This window comes from Dermacentor variabilis, chromosome 1 (assembly GCF_050947875.1).
Source record: "Dermacentor variabilis isolate Ectoservices chromosome 1, ASM5094787v1, whole genome shotgun sequence".
Taxonomy (NCBI): Eukaryota; Metazoa; Arthropoda; class Arachnida; order Ixodida; family Ixodidae; genus Dermacentor; species Dermacentor variabilis.
In genome coordinates this window covers 39,063,658-39,083,389 of record NC_134568.1, presented here as the reverse complement: position 1 = coordinate 39,083,389, position 19,732 = coordinate 39,063,658, and the positions used below count along the sequence as shown (strand labels likewise).

Sequence of the window (19,732 nt, the reverse complement as noted above, 5' to 3'; positions counted from 1 at the left end):
TAAGGATATCTTCAATCTGATCTCAAAGACGGTTTTCAATGTCTGCCATAAATGTTTAGTGACAAACGTTTTTGGATGCAACGTGTGTACGAGAATGCCCTCGTTTTGGGGACTTCACGAGACTAGGTTCACTGGTAGAGTTTTATTTGTCATTCTATAGAAGAGGGCTTTTTCGCAGCAATGGACGTGGAATTCAACATTTAAGTTGAGGAACTTCATGACTAGGTAGACAACATGAAAAAGGAAGTAGAAATCTTGAGGGGTGCAGACTTTGCCCAAGTGTTTCGTTGAGTCGCAGCGACTGTGTTATCCCTTTATTCTTCGGTGCAATATCCTTCCCTAGCAGCCACTGTTTTAATTTTAAGTCGCTAGTCCCCCGAACAGTACTTCATGTCCATTCACGGCACACCGAACGGAAACCTAGGCGGAAATTATATAACGAATCTTAGCAGGCCCTTTTCGCGCTTCGTCAGTGGTCCGAGCTGTGGTCTCCCTACATTATCATCACGGATCAGCCGGTAGTGAACGGTGGATATGATAGCAAGTATATAGAATCAAGCGAAATGGATTTCGCTATATATATATATATATATATATATATATATATATATATATATATATATATATATATATATATATCGGCCCCATAGACAGGTTTATCGTGTGCGTCGCCGTAGCAGCGCCATCTTTTAGCGACATGATTTTGCCGTCATGCTGGTTTGAGGGAAAGTATCGCGTTGTATGGCGGAGATGCGTGCGGCTGTTTTAGCGGTAGCACTGCTTGCGTAGTGTGATACGGTGTCTTCTACAATGCAAACGATTCTGTGAGACGTGCTGAAGTGCTTTAAGTCGCCATGGCCGCACTTTCTGCTGTCGGTGAGAAGGACGGATTACCCAGTTCTTCGCATGCTTGAGCCTGTACAAGTTGCCTCGGAGATCAGTCGTGTAGGTTATATTAACATTCACTTCGCGAATCTGCCCTCAGGGCAGCATTTGCTATGTGATTCGCTATATAGGCAGTGATTCAGCAGCAGCGAATAGTTCAAGGGGCACACGAGACGATCGTATACCAGCGTGAGTGTCGTCCTACTATAGTTGCAAGCGTTCGAACTGCTATTTCAAGACACACTGCGTGACTAATGCGTTAGTTAGACAGAGTTTTTGCACCCAACAAGAAAGAAAACGTGTTTCGATAGGTGATATCAGCATGCCGTACAAACTGCAAGGAGATGAATATGAGATGAGTTTCACATGAAAGTCTCACGAGTTTTGACATGACAGCCATTAGACTTTCTGATGAGTTTCTTTGGAACTTTCTTATGTATTCCTAATGTAATTCTATAACATATCGGCTACTGTCTTTCTGTTGAATTCTTGATGAGTGTTTTTCTTGTGAGCATGAAATGTCTTCCTAATGTGCACGCCGGAGCAGTTTTCTTGTGACTTTCTCATGTCTTCCTAATGAATCTCTAATGAGCTTATAGATTAGATTGCTGGTGTTCATAGCACTCCTGTAACGAAACCAGCCACCACGTGTGGTAACATTTTCTGATCTGTCCCAATGGCAATCAGGCCTTATTTAAAGATGTTACCTGTGCCTGACCATCTTTGGAGCTTGATTAAGCAGCCTGTATGTATGTATGTATGTATGTATGTATGTATGTATGTATGTATGTATGTATGTATGTATGTATGTATGTATGTATGTATGTATGTATGTATGTATGTATGTATGTATGTATGTATGTATGTATGTATGTATGTATGTATGTATGTATGTATGTATGTATGTATGTATGTATGTATGTATGTATGTATGTATGTATGTATGTATGTATGTATGTATGTATGTATGTATGTATGTATGTCCAGCGAAGATGCAGCACTTTTTAGAACATGTACGTGGGCCCATACATATGCTGCATGTTAGACATTACTCAACGAAATAAAGTTAGCAAGACATTTATTGGGCATATCAATGCTTCCTTGAATGCAGAAGGAGGTTAAATGAAAGGAAAAAAATAATATGCCTCTGGTTACAGATGCGATATTTTCTTTTCATTTAATCTCACTACTTATCACGGAGGCGAGGCTGTTCTTGAGGTGGAGGGTCATCTTGAAGTGAGTGCACATGTACCTTGCATGGTAGAAAGGGCAGAAAATTAACAAAACTTGGCAATCAACCACAGAAGTACACACTGTATCACTTGTTGCAGAACGATTTCGAGATGTTATAGCTAGTTCTGGGGGGGGGGGGGGGAATGAAAAACATATGTGATGCCAGTGCACACAAAGTTGTTGAGGAACCACTGTGTGACTTTTGGGTGTAGCAGTAACTACAGTAAGCAGAAATCGCTCTTGGCTGTACAAGCGTGCAACGTGATCCGCTGTGGCGTGTGTACCTGTTGTGAACTACTTGACTGTATCGGTTTCTACTTGACAGAGGACAGCAGTGCCTGTGGATTGTTAGCGTGAGTTGAAAAATCTCACTGTCGGATTACTTGGCATGGAAATATACGTAGGAGGGCTCATGTACGGGCAACCCAATTCATCCTTGAGACATTCAAGTGCCAGTCGTTATGAAATATTTGCATCAGCTACCGGCATAGTTTTCGTACATTTCAAGCCTACTATGGTCATGCCTGTGTTGGCCTCTGGTATGATGGCATATGTCCCAATCAAGAAATACACCACACCGTGTCTGGTGTTATTTATCATTTACAGCCGAGCGCTTCTTTCAGAGGGAGGGCACAAGTTGAAAAGCAAATGTACAAAAGCATGATAAACAAACTTGCATAAAAATTGAATAAATAGGCATGGTGATTGCTATTCCGTGTCATTAGAGAGTGTTCCTCTTTGTCACGCAACCATAACGAGCGTTGGCTGACACACGTCCCATTTTTGGATGATGTATTCCCAGGTCGTCATGTCAATGTGGTCAAGTGGGATGAGCACGCTGGTACTTTGAGTGAATTATGGTGCTCTCCTAGGTGCATGCTGAGGCACCAGCCAGTCGGCATGCCCAATGTACATTGGACCAAATATACACGTGATCAAAAGGATAGACTACACTACCCCTGACAGATACGAGACATATTTTGGGTTTCTTTAACTAAGCAAGCCTCCAATGCCTGGGTGCCTTTCTCAATTCACGTGTGGACTGCTATGCACATATATTTCCAGCAAAAAATAAATAAGGCAGCATATGCACAACAGTTCACAACTGAATTGAGAAAGGTAAGAGGGCAAGCAAGGTTTGCTTGGTTAAAGATAGCACCAAATTTGTCCAGTATGTGTCAGAGGCAGTGTACTGTATTCCTTTCACATGTGGTCAAATGTACACAGGGCATACTGGCTGGTGCCTAAATATGTGCGTATGAGATCACCATATTTCACTCAAAAGATCAGATTACAAGGGATAGAAATTAGTCTGTGCCTGTTTACTTACTTTTTTATGCAAACACCGTTTATCGTAAATTATGCCTTTGTATTACAATTTCTGCCTTCCCTCTCAATTTAACCAGTGCTATATTTGTTAATCCTTCCACCAACTTAAACAGTCAGTTGTTAGCCGAGGTCATGTTGTATGGTCTCCTTTCCCTCGGTGCGTAAATTTTGTCCTGAAAAGCTACATGAACTGACGGAGAAATTCAAATGGACACTACAAGTTTCGCCGAGTGGACACGGCTTGTTCTCAGAAATGCACAAAAACAGTGATGGCTATCTGTTGGCATCCTGCCAGTGTGTGCACACTAGCTGCAACATTGCTGCTGTAGACACATTCACAACTGCTACAATGCCTACTAGCATGAATAGGGGCAGCTTGCAAATAAAAGAATATGAAGAAAGTGAGAGAACAAATAGAAAGCTTACCAGAAAACACCTCACTACTTAAGTAACTGCAGCACAATGGATACTGGCCTTCATATTTCATTTCAAGAAATTCAAGCTCATCAAATGTGTATTTTCCAGGGGCAGCTATTCTGAGAACAAGACAGAAATAGTTGTAACTATCAATGTCAAACAATGGTATGCACACTGTGTGCTTTGAACTGTGACATATATGGCGCACTACACTTCGAATTCTTACATTGACAAAAAGTGCACGTGTGTAGCAAAAGCAGAACGTAAAATATGGAAATATATGCTACAGCGCAGGAAACTACCAATAAAATAAAACCAGAATGAAATAGAAATATACTGAGTAATATGCAAAAATAAAATTTAACTTGCAGCCAAGCGATTGATTCGAGAGAAATACTAAACGTCAGGACATGTGAGGTGTAGTTTTATACAGAAAAAGATAATGTGTGCATAATGTCTACAAACACAAATAAGCAGCAAGTGGAATAAAGTTGCATAAATATTTAGCCTATTTAGCAAGCTGCATTAAGTAATATGTCGATAAACTTATCCACTAATGATACCAAGATCCTACTTTTGTAAACACGTACACTTAATGCATGACTGACATGTCCATCCAGATCACACGCCGTGCTGCTGCAGCCATGGCCATGGGTTATGTGGACACTGTTGTGGGTCACGGCTTCACCACTACAAAGAGAATTCTGTGTTAACTTATAGCGGTGGCACAGTAAGACTGTCACATCGTGAACACATGCAAGGAGCATGTAAAAACAGTCACGAAAACAATGCCTGCACTGGTGCAGGGTGGCAATAGAGCACAAAGTGGAAGTCACTGATGAATGTCATAACAGGGACCCCTTTAACAAAGCAAAAGTTTGAACACGCACGCAGCAGCAGCAGCGCATTACATGAATGTTTGTTTATATAGCAATTCTAGAGTTTCTTTCATGACTTTACGGAACTTTTCCCTGTAATGTTTAGTTAGATCAATGTTATGGCAACACCCCTTGAAAACAAACCTGTACCAGTAGCACGCTGCGATTGCTTACATTTTTTTCAATAATACTGTTCGTAAATCGAAAACCTTGTAAGCAGAGATTATTTACAACGTCGAATCATTTATAAGCGAGGAAACGTCATTGCAGTAAGAATCTGTCAAGATGCAGATGAGTGATTATCATGCGACTTCAGCAGAAAAGCGGGAGCTCACGCTCAAGCGCGCATGATAAACACGATTATTTCCGAACGTAATCTTTCTCCTCGGAAGAAAACGCTTATCAAGATTTTAAATTCCGCGTTAAGGCAATAAATTTGTGCAACTAAACTCTGACACCCCGCAAACATCGCCGTAGGTTTCACTGTTGTCGTGGGAGTTCTCTTTCTTCCATTCGAAAGGCACTCTATGCCCACACGAGAAGCACGCACAGCACGTGTGTAGTTAGCAAGTACGGTTACTCACCTTTTGGATGGTACGACGCGGTCGGAAAGCGCCCTCCAAGTTGCCGGTGCTGCGATGTTACTCCCAGCATACATGCCGGTGCATAGTTGACGAGCAGTGGCACGCTAACAATACGCATTATTTATTTGCAACGTCCACCCAACTTTCCACGACAACCTGAGACAAAGGGAACGCACTCCGCGGCATGAACATCGTTGGTCCACATTTGGCTGGCGCGCCAGGCATACGGCGAGTTTTCAGCGAGACACAAGCTGTCTGTGGCACTTACGCGCGCGCGAACTAAGTCACATTTCATTACAGCAAACACAAAAACACACGATCAAACAAGCACATCGTTGCAGCTCGCACACCCGACCGACTCGTTGTAAACAGAGCGACAGGCTAATTGGATGGATGCTATGAGCGTCCCTTTTGAAACTGGGCGGTGGGTGGCACCACCAACAGGTCGCATGGGGCCAGCCAATGCCTCGGCCAGCGTCATCCGAGCACTTGTGTGGCTGCCTAACTGCGCATAGCTGTTGCAAGACAAACAGAACCACAGATAAGTCTATATTGTAAGCTACAGCTTGTCATAGACAGAAATTCTATGACGCATTTTCAATTTTGAATCGCTTCTGCTATCTGCAGCCAGCAAAAACATGGCCGTCGAGATCAGAAAATGTTATCTCTATAGAAAGCCGTCGCTGTGGCGTTATTCGAACGATTTGAACTTCGGTCACCTCTCTTAAAGCCCCTGAATTACGCATTTCGCTCCTCCCCGTGCTACCTGCGCCGTCACTTCATTTTAAATAACTTCTTGCTGTCGTTAACGTCAGCTGTATAGCCTCAGACATCGTTGACGCGATCTCCGAGAGACGCATGTGCGGTGTGCGATGTTTCAGTGCCTGTTGCAACATTGTGAGACGGAAAGCATCAAATCTGCTCGTGTGGCGCAGGTTGCAGCCGTGCCATCCGTATCTTGCTTTCGTGTCAGTGTGTTTAATATGCGAGGGTTGAACTTTTGTCGTCCGTGCCTTCTGTGTTGATCGTGTGACCCACGAAGATTCCTCGAGAAACCCTCATGTCTCGGCAGTGTGCATTTGTCCTATGTGGTATGTGCCAGAAATGTGCGCTGGCGTACGATGTGCTTGCAACTAAGTACTGCAGTGCGTTCCAGCAAATAGACGCTGTCACTTACGCGCAGTTTTCTTTGTAATGCTCATGTCAATCTGCACAATTGTCGGTTGCCACTTAAAGACAAGTAACACAGCCGAGAAACCAAACTACGCAGAACAAGGCATACACTATAGGTTTGCACTGTTTAGCAAACGTGATAACGGGGAAGCACGAACACACAGTGCTCTTTAAAAAGAAAAGAAAATGACGTCGCTGTTTTGTGCCTAGCCCTGATAAATCGGAATCGTTTCCAGAGTACTCGGCGCTCACGCTATGTTATATCGTTTTCTTCATTTTTGTCTCTTAGACTCCCCACAACGATGAATCTAAACCACTCCCACCAAAGGCCCCGCGTTCGATCCCCACCCAAGGTCATGGGTCCGAGTGCCTTAACTACATCCTAATTGACGGTACCTTAATTAACATCGTATTCATTAACACCAATGGTCATGGGTTCAGCTCCCACCAATAGTCAGGGGCCCGAGTGCTTTAATTAACCATATTTTAATTAATGGTACATTAATTAACATCGCCTTCATTAACACCAAGGTTCGTGGGTCCGACTCCCACCCAAGGTCATGAAAGCGAGTGCTTTAATTATTTAGGTGTTAATTATCTTACCTTAATTAACTATATTCTAATTAACAGTACCTTAATTAACGTCGTATTTATTAACACCAATGTTCGTGGGCACGACTCCCACACAAGATAATGGGTTCGAGTCTTTTAATTACTATATCTTAAGTAAATGCGCCTTAATCAGTATTGGCTTCATTAACAAAGGTCGTTGGTTCGAGTGAGCTAATTAAGTGTATCTTAACTGTGCCTTAATTAACATCGTCTTCATTACCACAGAAGGTCGCGGGTTCGAGTGCATTAATTAACTATATAATAATTAACTGCGCCTTTATTAATATGGCCTTCATTAACACCAAAGGTCAGAGGTTCGACTTCCACTAAGGTTCGCGGCGTTCGAGTGCATTGCAAAATCTTAAATAGCTGTCTTGATTAACATTGCCTTCATTAACCCCAAAGGTCGTGGGCTCGACTCCCATCAAAGGTTGTGTGTTCTAGTGCCTTTATTAACTCTATCTTAATTCACTGTGCCTTAATCAACACCAAAGGTCGTGTGTTCGTAGCCTTAATTACAACCATAGGTAGTGGGTTCGACTCCCATGAAAGGTTGAGAGTTTGTAACCTCTTTGTACATCGTGTGCTCACGCCGACAATGCCGGTTTTTTCGTCTCATGAGCCATTTAATGCTATCGCATTAGAAATTATTTTTTATGACTTGCATTGTACATGGTCATATATGATGTACTTTGACATTAGCAATAACAGAAAAAAGCTGTATACTCTTCTCATCAGAAATCTTAAGGTGCATTGTCATTTGAGTCTGATTTGATGCCAAAAAACATTAGACGATGCATTTCTTATGAATGCCTGATGTTCCATCACGAACTCATGACGTTCTCTGCAGAAACTCATTGTTCATTTTCATAAGGGAAATCAATTTTACTGTTCCCGGTCTTGTTCGGTCCATGCTCTCCGACGTATCCACCCGTTTCGATGAAATTTCAACCTCACAAACAGCCCTCGCATTCTCTTGATGCGGTGCCTGTTGGAAGCTACTGCGTTGCGTGGCGAAGAGCCGATGCTGAACTACGAAGCTTACGAAACGTGTTGGTTTACCAAACAAAGTGATCGATTTCTGAGTTAGGCGATGGGCCTCATTCAAGTCGCCCTATGTCGGCATAATGTTTGTGAAAATAGTAGGCGTGGAATGCTTGAGAAGGATGCCGGTGGCCGATGAAAGTGTGCTCACGATAGTCCCTAAGGTGTTTCGCGGTTGCATAGGACATACATGAGCACTTTCACGCTTCAGTTCCCGCACCAAGCAATCCCATTGTGATTTGTACTTTTTTTTTCCAATTCACTCTTTCAATCTGCACAGACGCCGTTGCTCTTCGTTGAATGGCAACTGAGCCTATATGATGAAAAACGACGACTGCATTCGTACTCCGGTGAAGAAACGTTAAAGACCTCTTCGACCATGGTCGGATTGTGAAGGCTGAGTAATGTCGCACAGCTTTTGCTTAGTGTTAGAGCAAGGAACTGGAGAATGTACGTGGTCCGAGCCCGGAAGCGGGGGCTGCAGTCTGACACAGCGTCTCAAAGCGCCAGTTGCCACATGAGGGGAGAACAAAATAAAATGTCGTTGATTGTACAGTCACATAACAAAAAAACATTTCCGGTCGCTTAAATAGTGAAATTTGTAGCTACAGAGACAAAAAAAGTCGCTAAATATAGCGGCAAACTTGCTCAAATGGCAGCACTGCTTGGGGCGAGAGAAGTATGCGTGCGATCGTGGCCTTATCGTGGACTAATGCCGAGAAGTGGCAAGCACATTTCGCATACTAATGCGTTTCTGTACGTGATGCTAAATAGTCAATGGAGATAAAAGAAAGCTATCGTGCTCTAATGAACAGATCATCGGGCTGCTGTGCTAAGAGACAGAGGTTCGATCCCAAAATACGCCACGCATATTTCGCTGAAGAGGGCCGAAACGAGACGAGACGGGAAGTCACCTACTGCAGCTCGAGGCATGGCATCAGCTGCTGATAGTCCCCTACCACCTCTTCTCCTAGACCAGACGCTATATCCTTGAAACTGCTAAAAAAAGCTGACAGTCACTTTAGCATACGCTAAAGAGGATGAAGGCCAAAGCCTGCGTGCTCACGCGACATTCCTTAAATTACTTTGACATTCTCATTCGAATGCGTTGTTACTTCCTATTACTTCTTTTCTCTTGTTCTCTTTTTGGTCACCTAGACATCCCCACTGGTTCTGCGTGGTTAATTGCACGTTAGAACGGTAGTGGCAAGTATATGAAGGACCATTAAGAAGGTTGACTGATTTTTTTTTATCTTAACACTGTAATCGGCAAGGGTAGCTACATGGGCTTGTATATACGGTGCCTTCTACTTCCTTGTAGCTCAGGCAGAATGAGAGGGACTCGGAAAGGCAAATTATACAAACACACAGCGCTAACTTTCACCAACAGATTTATTTCCAGTTCTCGCAGACGTACTTATACTCCTCAAAACTTCATAAGACACGTGTCCATCCCTCGGCAAATATAAACGAAACCGGGAAAACGACATCCAGTCACTTTTGTGGCCACGCTGATTATTTAGAAGGGTGTTCGTTCAACGCGACCAGGAATAATCGAGCTCTTTTATTGGTAATGAAATTGATGGCTTACTGGCGCATGTGCTTCAATTTTAGAGCCATAACGCCAGACGGTCGTGGGATTTTGGAGTCATGAGCCATCTAATGCTTTCGCTTTAAAATCAAGCGCATAATATCCGATCTTCTAGGTGCCCTTTTTCAACAGTCTATTGATTCTGTATCTGTTTTCGATGAACTGAAGAGGTCACAGGTGATTCCAATTTTCAGATCGGCTGACGCATCAAAACACTCCAATATGAGACCCATTACCTTGATTGACATTGAATGAAAACTGTTAGAACACGTCATGTCATTCACAATGATGAAATACCTAGAGGAGCAAAGCTTCTTTGTTAATACTCATCTATAAGGGGTCATTCGTGTGAAACGCAGATATTAAAATTAGTGATAGACCTTCATCATGCCCCATTAAAAATACATATTGTTTTCATAAATTTTAAGAAAGCATTTGACAAAATTTTCCACAATCATCCGCTAAGGAAACTAGCCATAAAGGCAATTAAATATAAAAGTAATTAGGTGGATTGACAGCTTCCTAACAAACCGCTTATAGTCCACTCAAACTGCTTACAATTATCCCACGTCTAATCATGCAGTACCGCAACGCTCAGTTCTTGGCCCCATATTATTTATCATGTGTGCATAAATGACAACAGGAGCAGCACATGTGCTCCACTGTTCGTTTGTTCGCAGACGACTGTGTCATATACAGAGAGATTACTAAATTCGACGATTTTATTACGTTACAATCGGTCCTTAACGAACTGGCTAAATAGTGTAAGGATTGACAAATGCAAATAAACGTATTGAAGACAAAAGCCATCACGTTCCCCACGTCGACGAACATGATTCCACGCAATTACTTACTAAATAGCATGCCTTTAGAAACAGTACTCAGTATAAAGTACCTAATCGTTCATTTAGCATTCAACTGATAATGAAATCAGCATCTCGATATAGCCAGTACTAAAGCATTTAAGACACTTCGATTTCTTCGGCGGAACCTTCAGCTAAACTTCTGGCAAACACAATTTTAGTACACTACAAAGTGGAGTACGCCTTATTATACAGAATCCACATCACTCACACCTCCTAAATAAAGCTGCCCGCTTCATCCCAAAGAACTATTTGCGAACTTTAAGTATAACCGACATTAAAGCAACTTTTAACTTACCCTCTCTCTTGAACACCACAGGAAAGAAGCAGTGCTGTGTTTTCTTTCTTTTCTTTTTGTTTAAGATAGAGCTCGATCATTGCAATTCATCGTTTTTGTGCCTTCTATATCAGCCTGGATGGCCGTGTTTCTCCCCGTCTGCATCACCAATGCAAGTTAGAGTCAGTTTACGCCTGGGCTTATCACTACCAACACTATCTTTTACTGGGCCATTCATCAGTGGAATTGCCTACCAGAATGCATTGCATCTATCACTGATCACGAAAAAAAAGTCTTCAAAAACTTCACTTTTATTTTAAGGCGCCATGCCCTGGTGTATTACTGCATTGTATGATATTTACTTTGCGTTCGTCAGTTCTGCCACTTTTGCATTGTACACGACCAGTGCGACCAGTCACGCACCCCTTTTTCGTGTTTCGAGGGCTTTCCTTCTTGTTCGAAAAAAAAAGTAATGTAGCACATATTGACCAGCAGAAGGCTGGATCGAGAATTTTTCAGGATGGTCAACAATTCTATCATTTCCATTTTTGCTTTGAATATAATATTTGAGAAGTTGACAAATTAATAATAACTAATTATTGTTACGTCTCAATACGGCGATGAGCATTCCTTAGACGTTTGCCAAGAGGTAGTCATGTCATCAGCGCGCACCCAGACGACGACGGGGCGCGACATAGACTGTGACGCGCAAACAGAGGGCCCATACAAAAATGCTTCCTTACTTTCTTTAGAACTTTTATCAACATCCTATCAACTTTAGTAACATCCTATTGACTTTTACTTTTTAGTAACGTTTGTCAAAAGAAAGTTGGTTACTTCTTTTCTAACTTCAGTATGTAAAAAGAAAGTTACTAGAAAGTTAAGACACACTATCTTAACTTTTTAGAAACACGATTCAATAGGAAGTCAATAAAAATAATTATGTTCTTAAAGTACATAACCCAAGTTACAAAACATGCATGAATATTATTCAATAAGGTTATAATTATTCAGTGAACATGGCTGGTGCAAGACAGTCTTGTTTCATGGACAGGTGTAAATTTCCACAATTTTCAATCAACTTTCTAGTAACACTGGTCACTAGAAAGTTGTTAAAAATGATTTAGTGAAAAATGAACATATAACAGCATCTGAACTATAAATGAATATGCAAATACTGGCTGCTTTAAAAAAAATGTTTTTTTTTGCACAGTAACTGTTTTCCTAATTTTTAATCAACTTCCTAGTAACAGATGATAGTAGAATGTTCATAGAAAAAAATTGCTTCTAATACCGGACGCTAAGAGGAAATATGGTCTCACCAATTCAAGATGAAGGCACGTATTCTCGAAAACACGACAGCTAGTGCCATGGGAAGCGTGTATATGAGCGGTGATCATGAATTTGTGCTCAGTAGGTGTCAAAGAAGCCCGTAGGCCATGCACCACGTCCGCAGCCCGTAGGCCATAGCACTAGATGAAGCTGCACGGACGGCGCGCTGATCGGCTCGTGTTCGCCAACTAAAGCGGGAGACACACGGTCCGATTCGGTGTCCGATCCGGCGTCCGACGCGCCGAAACTGCAGCCCGAATCGAGGTGTTTTGCCGTGCCGAAGCGCCGGATCGGACGTCCGGCGTGCGACAAACCGGGCAGAATGTCATCGTCCGACGTGTCCGACAACTGCACCGTCGTCTGGTCGCAGCCAATGGCAGCGCGGCTGGCATGTGACGTTCTCTGACGTTCCCTCCACGGAGGCGATGCTGGCTGGCCGGTTTCTCGCAGTTATTCTTCTTCCTTGCCTGCTGCAGTTTGTTTCTGACATGAAATAGTTACCAGTTCTGTAAAATTATCTCGAACGCGTGCCTGTTATGCAAACCAGCGCCTTGTACAGTAGCACTAAGCTACTGGTGAGATCGGGAGCCGCGACGCGAGGGCATTTCGCGAGCAGACATCACACACCGACCATCTGAGCGAGGCCGTTCGCTTCGCTTGCACGTTTGCCCTTCGCAACGACTGCGTCAAGTAAACCAATTGTATTTAATTACGGCCGACCTAAGTGTACAGTGTTAATTGTTTTGGCAAAAATAAGCACTCTTCGACGAGCTCGGGCTGGATCGCAAGCGCCGTCGGCTGCAACGTCCGCCTAGCTATGCCTACCGGCCCTATCGCTGGCTTTAGCGGAGCCGTCAGTGGACAACGCGCCGTCATGAAGTGTTCTGTCACTCACAGGGGCATAATTTTATCGACAGCGTTCGCGTAAAGCGAAGCAGTGTTGTGCAGAGTTGTTTATATTGCGTTTCTCGACGTGGATATGAACTCAAGCTGGGGAGCTGGATGTGGGCGGAGCTTACGCGCCGCTCATGCCGTAGCATGCAGCGCCGCACGTCGGATCGGACACCGAATCGTACCGCGTGTCTGTATAGCTCGCTCATGGTTCGGCTGAAGTCCCCGTATGTTCTTTATAAATAAGGAAGCCTACCTAGGCTCTGTAAACCCAACGATTGGGGCCTAATGCCTCTCCGCCTCCCACTACGGCTTCCTTTGAGTGACAAAGTCTGATCTCGAAGGCCGTGCTTTTGCAACCTGCATGCACCTGAAGCAATTGCGAATCTTGAAGGCAACATCCGCTTAGTTTTTATTATATATACATTTCCTTATACTTCGTATCGCAAAGTACAAAGTACACATTTTTGGACCAAACAAATATATTAAAGGACTCTATCAAATGTTATTAGGAAAAAAACACGCAATTTTTTCATTTAAGATACATTTTTCTAAAAAACCGCAGAGTGGCGCTACTGCAGTATCTGTTTGGTCGACACACCACGTTGGTTGTAGTGAATGCTCCTTGCAGTAAGGTGGTATTTGAGTTATATTTTAGAAGTGCCTAGACAAAACGTGCTCCTTGTCGTGTGCAGTAACCATCCCAAACCCTCCGGACTCGTGTAACGCCATTAGTTCGCCGTGTGTTTCGAGCGATCCACCAGTGTCGTCAGTGAGTGCCCTAGTACAGCGCCCGTCCGAGCTGCCTTTGTTCTGCCGAGCTGCCTGCCCGCGCTCTCGTGAAAAGTCTGGTACTGGGGCTTCGAATTGTAGTGTTTGGAAGACTGTTAAAGGTTGTGCTTTTGTGGAGCTGGAGTTCATCGGAAGTTCTACAGTGCTTGCGCCAGAGAAACGTCGGTGCCTTTGTACCTGTTAGACGAAGGAGCGTTTGCCAAGTCTTGAAAGGTAAGCAAGTTTGGCGCTTGCGCGCATTCTTGAAGCTTATGATTTACGTAATGAGCGTTGTGTAACTAGCTAGAGCAAAGCGCTTTCCTATCGTATGTTAGCCATGTTGTTGTGCACATTTAGCAAGCAATTTCACGGAAGCTTCCTCTGATGTTACAGCGTACTTGCATTCTGCTACCCGCCTTGATTGCTATGCGTGAATGGGCACACAATTATGAAAACACATTGAAAGTTGGTGTTCGTTCGGTAGTTTCCTGGCAAGAAGTTATTCGCTATATAGGCATTCCCGCAAGTACAGTACATGTGTAATGTATGCGTCGATGTATCATGGGCTTCGCGCGTTGACACACGATTGCTATGTTTGACGCTTAATCAGATAGAAGCTTCTATGAAGATTTTTGTATGTATATAGTTCGGTTTGGAGGTTCGCGTCGCGAGAACCTGTGTGTATTGTTTATGTTCTTGAGTGTCTTCGCGTATTTGTCTTCTATGTTACAGAGCGGATATAGGCCGATATTACAATAACGAGGTGCATTTTTAATCTAGACATTTCAATCAGACGCCGGCCTTTAAGAAAGACAGACCAACCAAATCTTAATAACGAGATGTCAGCTCTTGCAATCGTAGGTTACGGCAGTGCGTAATAATTTAAAGACTGCGATTTTGTAGCGTAACTTACCCCTCGATTCTATATCACTCTTCTCGCCCACCGCTAACTGCCGGCAGCTGCAGTACGTAGCACGGGCCGGGGCGTCGGTCAGCCCACCAACGAATAGCGAAAAGGAATACCATCGCTACAAAATCGCGGTCTTTAAATTATTACGCAAATTTTGTGCACAATGAGATGTTATAAACACACCTTGCATGTACATGAAAAAAATGTTTACAACAGAGATGACATATATGCGTGGGCACATATATGTGTCAATAAAATACTCGAGCGTCTTTCTGCCTACAGAAAAAGAAGTTATGTCTCCTCGAGGGCATGGCGGCTTGTACTAATGAACCTCTAAGGGAAGATTTTCTCTAATACCTATTTTTGATATCTAAATGCTTATGTGGCATGTACAAACTGCTTGCATCAATTTCTCATTGGGATGAGCAGTCTAGAATTTAATTTTCAGTAATAATTGCAATAATTAACTCATTTCACCTGTCTTCTAATGACTAAAGTTCTATGCTTCTACATTGACAAACCTTTTGTGAAATTAGTTTGATGAGGCCCAATATACAGGGCTTTCTAAATTGAAGGTATCAGTACCTATTAAAGACTATGCTAACTATGAAAATGCTGCTTGTGTATGTGGTTTATTCACTCTGTCAGACAAAATCTTTACACCCAAGTGCAGTCAGTAAATTGAAAACTGCATGTCTGCAAGGGGAAGTCAGAATTGTATTTGAAGACAATTGCATCTTGTTTGATAGTTCTCGAGCACTTGTGCGTCACTAATCGAGCACAGCTTGGCCCAATACTCGATGAGGCTTGAAGCTTTCAATGTCTGCTAATCACTAAAACAGCACCAGATCTCACTCTGTGTCAAGGGGTGGCACACATTTGCTTAGTTCTAGGCAGATGCATGTCTTTCTTTCGCATTGAAGTTCCCAATACTTTCTAGTCTTACGTAAAAGTACACAGCTCAGTACAATGCATGTATGGTATACGTAAGGCTGCTTTGTTCTTTAAACCGAATCAACGAGAAGCAGCGACTTTCGTTTTTGCAAACCTTATCCTACTTCCTAACCATTCCTTGATCAAACGTGTATAAAATGAATCTGTGGTTGTTGTATTCTTTCACAGGTAAACATCGGTGACGGTGTATACGTTGAAAAGGGCATGCTGAAGAGGCTGTGCCTGGATGCTAACAACTCAGGCTTTCACTTCGCGGAGGACCTCCTTAAAGCTCCTTTTTCAATAGAAGACGTTGAAGGGAGGTCCTTTTTTGGGCGGCTGTCAAATGCCTTCCACAGAAGGATCCGTTGGATTCCAAGAAGGTCAACACCATAGTAGGTATGTGTGTCACAAAGAAGCATCTTAATATTCTTTGTGCAGTTTTCAACAAAACTCCTTTCATGGCAATTTCAGTGCTATCTTAGGGTATACTCCTTTCTTTCCTGCTAATATAGCTATTAACCTGATTATAATAGCATATTATAATGCAAGCTTTGTCACCATAACTAGAAAATTGTCATTACTGTTGGCATATGTATTTTTGTGATAGAGGCCCTGGTCATATGAATGCACTGATAATATAATATCCTGTCTTGTGGAAAGCTAACATGTTTAGTAACAAGCTCACTTTGACAATGTCTGCCTGCACAGCAAAGGCATTTTCTAATCTTGCTGTAGAACGTCCGTAATGCCTGTTCAACTGCTTACATGTTGCTTGTATCATTTCGTGGTTCTTAAGTGCAACACAAAAGTCAACTCTTCTATGTACCTGTGCCCAAGCAAAGCTGCAGCACAGTTATGACTGGCACCTTGCCTTTCCTAAGATAATTCACACATGAAACTTCCATGTACTGGTCACAATACGAATATCGAAGTTCATTAAACTGAAGTTGATTTACAGCTTTTGTTTGTAGATGACAATTGGTATGATAGAGTTTATGTGTCGTGCATCTGTTGGTGTTACGCACATCCATCACGCTCCCAGCTTTAATGCACTAATTCAGTCATTTCATGCATTTTTAGGACTTTGCACAAAACAAGTGGAGATGTTTAGAGCTCACAGGGTTGAAAGCTTGTCTCTTATGCACTTCCTTTTTAAGAAACAGATGCATGGTGTGTTGCAATGTCACTGTAGCAAAACTAATATATTGCCTTTTTTCTTCTCTTTTCTAGACTACACAACGCAACATTTCAGCCTACTTCCAGGGCAGCTGGAGAACTCGTCCTCCTTACTAGCCTGGGGATATTAAATGGATGTGTTCAAGCACAAATGGAAACCTGTCTTCTTCTGTTGCATGCCACACCTAGCCACTTGGCAATCACTATTCGCCACAGACAGATAGTTGACAGGGTGTTACTAGCAAGTCGTTAGGATATATAAAGGTGGTTAATAAATAGTCGCAGCACAGTTTTTAGGAAGCAAATAAAAATTTTATTCAGAGATAATCAAAGCTTATTTTTGCAATACATAATTGCAAAAGTAGTTACCTCTGAATAAAATTTTTATGTACTTCCTAAAAACTATGAAGCGACTATTTATTAACCACCTTTATACATCCTAACGACTTCCTAGTAACATCCTGTCAACTATCTGTGGCGAATAGTCGACAGGATGTTACTAGCAAGTTGTTAGGATGTATAAAGGTGGTCAATAAATAGTCGCTTCACAGTTGACACTTTCTAACGACATAAGATAATAAGCAGTCGGTAAGAATTCTATCGACATTTTATATCTATACTTTCAATTCAATATCGGTGGCCAATAGTCGGTAGGAGGTTACTAGGAAGTTGTTACGGTGTCTAAAGACGGTTTATAGAATGTCAATAGGTTCTAGTAACATTTGTCTAAAGACGGTTTATAAAATGTTACTAAAAATTTTTGTAAGGGGGGCTCATATCGAGGCGACAAAAGCCGCCGCTCTTCGTAGAAGCGGCGATTACCGCAAAGATTGCTCTATCTCAACCTGACCCTGACAAGCTGAAATAATTGACGAAAAGAGCTAACATCCAAGGCTACCGTGGGAACAGTGTGGACTTCGAATTCCCAGATTGCTACACGCTTGCGCCATATGCGCGGCCGAAAGTGCCGCATAGGAGGCGGAACGGCGCGGCATCATGGGAGCGATATTGCGACCGACCGGTTGTGACTGGCCCAGATACTGTCATCAGATATCCTATTCTAGTGTTCTGAGGAAGACAACGGCATTAAAAGCAGATACCTTTGGTGCAGTGAGGAAGGTGGACTGACGTGTCCTGATGTGAACTCTGTCGTTAAATATGCTCCTACATGGAGTGGGCTTGCGTATCTGGAGCCAGTGTAAATAATCTAAAATAAACCCTTTTTCCTTCGCTCCTACTACCTGACGTACTCGTCAATACGCTTGGTGGATTCCTGGCCCAAACCCTCCCTCGAGCCGAAACATTATCTAATTAGGCAAATTAAAAAAAAATAATCGCCACCCAAGCGCTCCGTACAGATGGTTAACCAGAGAAACTGAAACGTGCGGCCCCAGTATTTATCGCTGCGTTAATCCCGACGGTTCCTTAAACGACGGCTTGGTAGGCTGCCGGATGCTCGATACCCAGTTGCTGCTTGCGCTAGGCTGCACGAGCCTCTTCTTGTGCCCGGGCTGCAGCGTCGGCACGGCGTAGACGAGCTCGTTCCTGGTTCTGCTGGTGGTGTTACTGATCGAAAGCTGCCTGCTCCCCAGGAGCGCGTATGCCGCGCGGCCTACCCATTTCGGAGCCGCAGAGAAACTTCTGCGCGCGCGCTCGGCTGTGACTGAAAGCAACGACGTCACTACTGGCGCAGCCACTCGCGTGCCTTTCTCTTTTGTTTTTCGCACATGCGCATGGGGTTGCACCTGAGGAGTTTTCGGTGTACAGGCGACAGACGGACGGATGGACGAATCGGCTTGCCATATACAGCTTCGTTGTAATATAGTCTGATTTGCTTCAAGCGACGGCAGACGACGCCACTTTGGTTGTCTAGCTACTTGGCAGTTGATGTTTTTAAATTTTGGCAGAAGTAACGCGGGACACATGGTGTGTATATATATATATATATATATATATATATATATATATATATATATATATATATATATTGTAGAGCAGGATTGGAACGCTATAGTGGGTCGTCCTCTTCAGCGTTTTTTCTCGTAAATGCCGCTCGTGGTGGGAGTCCGTGGCCTGCTCTAATGGTCGGTCCCCAGCGCCGGTTACTAATAAACGCCTTTACAAGAGGTGGAGGGGGCTTCGGCCTACAACGTCAACCCTAGAACTTTGATCCCGTGCCCTGCGCTCAACCATGCCTGAACACGCATCCCTGCAAATGCCTCCAACTCCACCCCAGCAAGCGCCTCCTCAGTCGGTACTCCCGACAACCGGCCAATATGCTTTGCCTGTGGCTGTGCCCGTCCCGTCGCACGTTTTCGTAATCTTGTGCGGTGCAACCGTCCATACTGCGGCCCCCCGTGGGCCCTGTCGCCGATGTTGCGCCCGAACGCAACTACTCGTCGTTCACCTTCTCCACGCCGTCGCTCACTGTCGCCGATGTGACCTCGCCCCGTGACTCGGCCCGAGGAAAACTAATCGTCGCAGTCCAAGAGGCAAGGGCTGCGACAACGTCCAAATGTGAAAGTCCTCACCGCAGTCCCTCGAACGTAATCGAAGTGTTTTTTTGACGGTGTTCGGGCATTTGCACTCGCGGACACTGGAGCCGCCGTGTGTGTTCTGAACGCTAAGCTTTGCCGCTTACTTCGGAAAATCACGACGCCCCTTTCTGGGCGGCCCCTCCGCACAGCCAGTGCTCAGCATGTTCACCGCTTGGCTGCTTGCACTGCTCGTGCTGTCATTGCCGGCGTTCTACACGCCATAGAATTTATCATCCTTTCATTGTGCTCTCATGACGTTATCCTCGGCTGGGATGTTATCTCGCGCCACAATG

The 19,732-nt window shown here is 43.6% G+C and overlaps 1 long non-coding RNA gene across 1 annotated transcript; it reads left to right on the top strand.

Moving 5' to 3' along the window:
* Nucleotides 1-13,657: 13,657 nt before the first annotated feature.
* On the top strand, nucleotides 13,658-17,054 carry LOC142576624 (uncharacterized). Its single transcript, XR_012826894.1, has 3 exons — nucleotides 13,658-14,114; nucleotides 15,913-16,122; nucleotides 16,957-17,054. It is a non-coding gene; the product is annotated as an uncharacterized LOC142576624 (long non-coding RNA).
* Nucleotides 17,055-19,732: the final 2,678 nt, after the last annotated feature.